The sequence below is a fragment of the Sander lucioperca genome, chromosome 3 (assembly GCF_008315115.2).
Source record: "Sander lucioperca isolate FBNREF2018 chromosome 3, SLUC_FBN_1.2, whole genome shotgun sequence".
Classification (NCBI taxonomy): Eukaryota; Metazoa; Chordata; class Actinopteri; order Perciformes; family Percidae; genus Sander; species Sander lucioperca.
In genome coordinates this window covers 38,090,880-38,099,949 of record NC_050175.1, presented here as the reverse complement: position 1 = coordinate 38,099,949, position 9,070 = coordinate 38,090,880, and positions in this window count along the sequence as shown.

Sequence of the window (9,070 nt, the reverse complement as noted above, 5' to 3'; positions counted from 1 at the left end):
GAACCAAGACGGCTTTTGATATTTTCATTTTGTTATTCTGTCGACTTTGAATGAAGTGTGTTTTACGATGATAAAAGTACCGTTTATTTAAATGGAGTCTGGTGGGTTTGGCGATAACGATTTCGGGGCTGTTTCATTTTAAACTAAAAGGATCTTACTCTTTAACAAAAAAAGTTTATCTCTGTAGGGATCCTTTCATAATGTTGTCAGACACTTAGAATAATAATCTGAGCCTGTCAGCAGCAAAAACAGAACTTTTAGTGGACGTTAATTAAAGGTGCGCAATTGCAAAATAGGGTTTCATTGCAGCTTGTTTCACTGCTGCCGACTGCAGCGGTTTTGCTTATTACTGGAACAATTTCAAAGATTGTTGTTCCCATCAGTCACTTAGACACAAACACATGGGGAAATAGATTCCAGGTTGAAAAATACCAAAGTTATAAGATATTTTGGCCAATCAAGTGACTAAGAAAAAAAACCCAGGTATCTTCTGACGACCACCATCTGCCTGAGCAGACTTCTCTCATCTTCTGAAACCCCTCAGTCTAGAGTGTGTGTATAAAAAGAGCAAAAATGTGTAAATTTGTTTAAAATATATCTGCAGGCCTTTCTTGGTAGGAAACTATATGAATCTATATATATGTATACATACATAATAAATCCACCAAAAAGATTAGTGGTGGCTGTTGACTCCTCTCTGTGGATCAGCATTGTCACTAAGCCGTTTTTCTCTGTGGAAATGTAGAGCTGAGTAGATGTAGGAATCTTTTAAAGAGCATCACCAGGCCATGTTTAGGACAGCCATGGCTCACTAACCCATTTCCACTCCCCTTCAAAACACTGCTCCCGCCTTTATCATTGTCCAACATTTTGGGTAACTTTCTATTTTTTTCCTCTTTCTTTCTTTCTTAATTTGATTCTTTTTCATTAATAGATTTTATTCTTTGACTAAGTCTTCATAGAGGCTAAGATGTTTTCGGTAATTTGTGCAAAGACTTGTGTTTATGTTTTCTATGTTGCTGTAATTTTGTGCTACTGAATCATCATAGAGTCAACTAATTACTGAAATGAAAAGAGAGAGAATTTTCCTGTAACTGCACTCTTCCTTCCCTCCCCCCTCCCCTGCCCCTTCAAATCCTCGAGACTTCTTGTATGGCAACCAAAATTCACTGTAAGAAATAAATATAATATTGCACTAGTGTCGTTTCCCTCTCAGTCCTTACAGTGCCGGCCTGTCGGAGCTGCCCGCGTGGGGGCGAAGATCGGTCGTCACAGATTCAGGTAGTCGGTTTGTGCGGACCAAAAATCGAAAAGTCGAGTCAAAAATGATTCTATACGGACATAATTTAAGGTTTTTTTTTAAGACTTTTAGTGTGCAAATGTTCATGTTTTTTGTCTGTTTTCCAACATCTTGGCATTATGTTTAGCATATGGAGTGCGTAGTACGAGACAGCTCAGGAAACACTTACCCAGAGTCTACCGTTAATGCATTTTTGGATTATGAATACACCCAGTTGCCAGTTTATTAGGTACACCTATCTAAAACGAATGTGATGAATGTCCTGCAATACAGTTTTTTTCCATTGGTGAATCATCTCTTGAAACCCTCACCCATTTTCTCAAAACTGTAAACACAAAACCAAATTCTCAAACTATATTAGTCATAGTATAGTTTGTTCTAAAAAGTAATAAAAAGTCACAAGTATAGTTTGTTGTAAAAAGTAATAAAAAGTCATAGTATAGTTTGTCAAAAAAAGTGATAAAAAAGTAATTGTTAAGTATGTCAAAAACAGTGAAAAGTCATGTGCAGTAGGTGGCCCAATGGTTGGTGCTGTTGCCTCTCATTAAGAAGGTAGAGGGTTTGAACCCAGCTCGTCCCAGACCCTTCAGTTTCGCCCCCATGCTCCGGGTGCCCCCTCCACTAAAAATATGATCAACAGTCACTTAATGGAAGTCACTTGGGATAATAGCGTCAGTGTATAACAATCTGTGACATGTAATACATGTAAATGTCGAAAAAAGTTTCTAAAAAGTCACAGCATAGTGTCAAAAAAAAGAAGTCAAAGTATAGTAAGTCATAAAAATACGTTTTTTTAAGTCGTCAAAATTCAAATAAAAAAGTCATAATTTAGTATGTCAAAAAAGTTATAGTAAAGTATGTCGGAACAAGTAAAAGTCATGCAGTAGGTGGCCCAATGGTTATCACTGTTTCCTCACTGCAAGAAGGTACAAGGTTCAAAACCCAGTTCGTACCGGACCTTTCTGTGTGCAGTTTGGCATACTATACTATTCAACATACTATACTATGACTTTGTTTTATATATATTTTTATATACTATACTATTCACATACTATATTATGACTTTTTTATACTTTTTTGACATACTGTACTATGACTTTTTTTTTCGACATACTGTACTATGACTTTTTTTTTCGACATACTGTACTATGACTTTTTTATACTTTTCTCGACATACTATACTATGACTTTTTTATACTTTTTTCGACATACTTTACTATGACTTTTTTTTTTTACTTTTTTCGACATACTGTACTATGACTTTTTTAACGTTTTTCAACATACTATACTATGACTGTTTTATACTTTTTTCGACATACTATACTATGACTTTTTTATACTTTTTTCAACATACTATACTGTGACTTTTTTTTACTTTTTTCGACATACTATACTATGACTGTTTTATACTTTTTTCGACATACTATACTATGACTTTTGTTTACTTTTATCATCGTACTATACTATGACTGTTTTATACTTTTTTCGACATACTATACTATGACTTTTGTTTACTTTTTTCATCGTACTATACGATGACTGTTTTATACTTTGTTCTACATACTATACTATGACTTTTTTATACTTTTTTCGACATATTACACTAGCTCTTCTTTATACTTTTTTTCGACATACTATACTATGACTTTTCCAGACTTTTTCGACATACTGTACTGTGACTTTTTTATACTTTTTTCGACATACTGTACTGTGACTTTTTTATACTTTTTTCGACATACTATACTGTGACTTTTTTGTTTTTTCGACATACTATACTATGACTTTGTTTTTCTTTTTTCGATATACTATACTATGACTTTTTTTTTTTTAACTTTTTTCAACATACTATACTATGACTGTTTTATACTTTTTTCGACATACTATACTATGACTTTTTTTTTAAACTTTTTTCAACATACTGCACTATGACTGTTTTATGCTTTTTTCTACATACTATACTATGACTTTTTTATACTTTTTTCGACATACTATACTATGACTTTTTTATACTTTTTTTGACATACTATACTATGACTTTTTTTTACTTTTCTTGATATACTGTACTATGACTTTTTTATACTTTTTTCGACATATACTATCTCTTTATACTTTTTTTTCGACATACTATACTATGACTTTTCCAGACTTTTTTGACTTACTGTACTATGACTTTTTTTTTACTTTTTTCGACATACTGTACTGTGACTTTTTTATAGTTTTTTCGACATACTATACTGTGACTTTTTTATACTTTTTTCAACATACTATACTATGACTTTTAAATACTTTTTTCAACATACTGTACTGACGTTTTTATACTATTTTCGACATACTATACTGTGACTTTTTTTTATACTTTTTTCGACATTATACTGTGACTTTTTTTTACTTTTCTTGATATACTATACTATGACTTTTATACTTTTTTCGACATATACTATCTCTTCTTTATACTTTTTTTTTTCGACATACTATACTATGACTTTTTTTTAACGTTTTTCAACATACTATACTATGACTGTTTTATACTTTTTTCGACATACTGTACTGTGACTTTTTTATACTTTTTTCGACATACTATACTATGACTTTTAAATACTTTTTTCAACATACTGTACTGACTTTTTTACTTTTTTCGACATACTGTACTATGACTTTTTTTTTACTTTTTTTGATATATACTATCTCTTCTTTATACTTTTTTCTACATACTATACTATGACTTTTTTATACTTTTTTCGACATACTATACTATGACTTTTTTATACTTTTTTTGGCATATTATACTATCTCTTCTTTATACTTTTTTTCGACATACTATACTATGACTTTTCCAGACTTTTTTGACATACTGTACTATGATTCTTTTTTTTACTTTTTTCGACATACTGTACTATGACTTTTTTTATACTTTTTTCAACATTATACTGTGACTTTTTTTTACTTTTCTCGATATACTATACTATGATTGTTTTATACTTTTTTCGACATACTATACTATGACTTTTTTATACTTTTTTCGACATATACTATCTCTTCTTTATACTTTTTTTCGACATACTATACTATGACTTTTCCAGACTTTTTTGACATACTGTACTATGACTTTTAAATACTTTTTTCAACATACTGTACTGACTTTTTTATACTTTTTTCGACATACTATACTGTGACTTTTTTATACTTTTTTCAACATACTATACTGTGACTTTTTTTTACTTTTTTCGACATACTATACTATGACTTTTGTTTACTTTTTTCATCGTACTATACGATGACTGTTTTATACTTTGTTCTACATATTACACTAGCTCTTCTTTATACTTTTTTTCGACATACTATACTATGACTTTTCCAGACTTTTTCGACATACTGTACTGTGACTTTTTTATACTTTTTTCGACATACTGTACTGTGACTTTTTTATACTTTTTTCGACATACTATACTATGACTTTTAAATACTTTTTTCAACATACTGTACTATGACTTTTTTATACTTTTTTCGACATACTATACTGTGACTTTTTTATACTTTTCTCGACATACTAAACTATGACTTTTTTATACTTTTTTCGACATACTATACTGTGACTTTTTTGTTTTTTCGACATACTATACTATGACTTTGTTTTTCTTTTTTCGATATACTATACTATGACTGTTTTATACTTTTTTCGACATACTATACTATGACTGTTTTATACTTTTTTCAACATACTGTACTATGACTTTTTTATACTTTTTTCGACATACTATACTATGACTTTTTTATACTTTTTTCGACATACTATACTATGACTGTTTTATACTTTTTTCGACATACTATACTGTGACTTTTTTTTACTTTTCTCGATATACTATACTATGACTTTTTTATACTTTTTTCGACATATTACACTAGCTCTTCTTTATACTTTTTTTCGACATACTATACTATGACTTTTCCAGACTTTTTCGACATACTGTACTATGACTTTTTTATACTTTTTTCGACATACTATACTGTGACTTTTTTGTTTTTTCGACATACTGTACTATGACTTTGTTTTTCTTTTTTCGACATACTATACTATGACTTTTTTTTTTAAACTTTTTTCAACATACTATACTATGACTGTTTTATACTTTTTTCGACATACTATACTGACTTTTTTATACTTTTTTCGACATACTATACTATGACTTTTTTTATACTTTTTTCGACATATACTATATCTTTATACTTTTTTTTCGACATACTATACTATGACTTTTCCAGACTTTTTTGACTTACTATACTATGACTTTTTTTTTTTACTTTTTTCGACATACTGTACTGTGACTTTTTTATAGTTTTTTCAACATACTATACTGTGACTTTTTTTTATACTTTTTTCAACATACTATACTATGACTTTTAAATACTTTTTTCAACATACTGTACTGACTTTTTTATACTATTTTCGACATACTATACTGTGACTTTTTTTTCTACTTTTTTCGACATTATACTGTGACTTTTTTTTACTTTTCTCGATATACTATACTATGATTGTTTTATACTTTTTTCGACATACTATACTATGACTTTTTTATACTTTTTTCGACATATACTATCTCTTCTTTATACTTTTTTTCGACATACTATACTATGACTTTTCCAGACTTTTATGACATACTGTACTATGATTCTTTTTTTTACTTTTTTCGACATACTATACTATGACTTTTAAATACTTTTTTCAACATACTGTACTATGACTTTTTTATACTTTTTTCGACATACTGTACTATGACTTTTTTATACTTTTTTCGACATACTGTACTATGACTTTTTTATACTATTTTCGACATACTATACTATGACTTTTTTTTTACGTTTTTCAACATACTATACTATGACTGTTTTATACTTTTTTCGACATACTGTACTGTGACTTTTTTATACTTTTTTCGACATACTATACTATGACTTTTAAATACTTTTTTCAACATACTGTACTGACTTTTTTACTTTTTTCGACATACTGTACTATGACTTTTTTTTTACTTTTTTCGATATATACTATCTCTTCTTTATACTTTTTTCTACATACTATACTATGACTTTTTTATACTTTTTTCGACATACTATACTATGATTTTTTTTTACTTTTTTCGACATACTATACTATGACTTTTTTATACTTTTTTTGACATATTATACTATCCCTTCTTTATACTTTTTTTCGACATACTATACTATGACTTTTCCAGACTTTTTTGACATACTGTACTATGATTCTTTTTTTTACTTTTTTCGACATACTATACTATGACTTTTTTTATACTTTTTTCGACGTTATACTGTGACTTTTTTTTACTTTTCTCGATATACTATACTATGATTGTTTTATACTTTTTTCGACATACTATACTATGACTTTTTTATACTTTTTTCGACATATACTATCTCTTCTTTATACTTTTTTTCGACATACTATACTATGACTTTTCCACTTTTTTGACATACTGTACTATGATTCTTTTTTTTACTTTTTTCGACATTCTATACTATGACTTTTAAATACTTTTTTCAACATACTGTACTGACTTTTTTATACATTTTTCGACATACTGTACTATGACTTTTTTATACTATTTTCGACATACTATACTGTGACTTTTTTTATACTTTTTTCGACATTATACTGTGACTTTTTTTTACTTTTCTCGATATACTATATTATGACTTTTATACTTTTTTCGACATATACTATCTCTTCTTTATACTTCTTTTTTTTCGACATACTATACTATGACATTTCCAGACTTTTTTGACATACTGTACTATGATTTTTCTTTTTTCGACATACTGTACTATGACTTTTGTATAGTTTTTTCGACATACTGTACTGTGACTTTTTTATACTTTTTCGACATACTATACTATGACTTAAATACTTTTTTCAACATACTGTACTGACTTACTTTTTTTCGACATACTGTACTATGACTTTTTTATACTTTTTTCGACATACTATACTGACTTTTTTTATACATTTTTCGACATATTATACTATGACTTTTCCAGACTTTTTTCGACATATTATACTATCTCTTCTTTATACTTTTTTTCGACATACTATACTATACTATATATATAATTTTCATGACTTTCTATGACGTACTACACCAGGGGTTCTTAAAGTTTTCATAACTGTTGTAATTTTAGGGAGCCATGAAATAAAATAACGCAACAAGTTTAGAATTCATAGTTTATTTATTGAAACAAAAAAAAGCAGATAATGATGTGACTTAAGCAAACAGAGATAAAAATAATGCATTTGAAAAAGGTCACTTTTTTTATTATAAAACCCCAAAGATGAATTGAGTGAAAGCACACACACACACACACACCTGTTTAAGCTACACTCCTGCTAGACACAGAGAGCAGTATGTCAGACCTGTCGTCTGTTGGAATAATTAAATGTTTGGAGAAAACACCAAAGCCTCTTCCCTTAACAAACAGCATGATAAACATTTCTACTCTTCACACACACACACACACACACACACACACACACACACACACACACACACACACACACACACACACACACACACACACACACACACACACACACACACACACACACACACACACACACACACACACACACACACACACACTCGCTCTGAGGTTTGGTCATGATTAGAGATGGTCCGATACTCTTGTTATCTGCGAAACATGAACAAACACAAACAATGAACGTCAGAGAACTTTCTTTATTATCCAGTTTGACAGTGAGTCATAACATAAATAAACTACTTTAAAGTAGATTTTCTTCAGGGCTAAATTACGTGGTATCGGATCGGTGCATAAACTCCAGTACTTTCCAATACCAGCATTTTAGGCAGTATCGGGAGGCTTTTCTGATACTGGTATCGGTATCGGAACATCTCTAACCATGACGAGGGGATGTTAGCGGCGCTCCAGAGCAGTCGTCATCACGCCTCACGTGCATATCAACATACGGAATAGGACAGGAAAACCCGAGCGTTCAAGGCAGCAAGACACAAATACACAAGTCCAAAGAAAACCTCACAGAGACAGGAAATAAAAATATGTTTTCAAATCTATTATTTCTCAATAAATCATGATCTCTCTGTACATGATTCTAAGCATGATATCAACAATAACCAGAATAAAGTATGAAGATGATTCAAATAATACTATGAGCTGTAGTGTTTTTTGTTTAGCTTTGACATTATGGCCACGTTATTCTATCAACAATTGGGACACCAGCAAAGGAGGAAACATCATTATTGATCGTGTAAAATCAAACACTACGATCGCTGCAAGTGCTCAGACAAAAGAGAACGGATTCGTACTACCTGAAGCTTGAACTGAAGCTACATCTAAACTGCTACGTTCAGGTTTTTAAGCGGCATTTGAGCCCAAAAAAAAAAAAAAAAAAAACGATCTCCGTGCACACAAGAGATTTAGCTCCAGCAGCAGAACTAATTGCCGTTTTAACTAGCACGCCCAAAACGCATATCACATGACCATTCACGTATACTGGGCATGCGCGGGCCAGTGTTAACAGGAAGCAGCATGTATACTCCGCCCGGTTGGTGATAGTTGCTTAAGACTGACGTGCGTCTCCGTTTGTGGCCTTCTAGACAAAGCAACCCCGGAGTTTTCAAACCAAAACGTCGGCGGCAGTGTTTCCAAATGTCTCCGTTTTAGGGGCTCGGAAACGCGTTATTATGGAACCCACGCAACTTCTACGCAAGACCCGCCTTT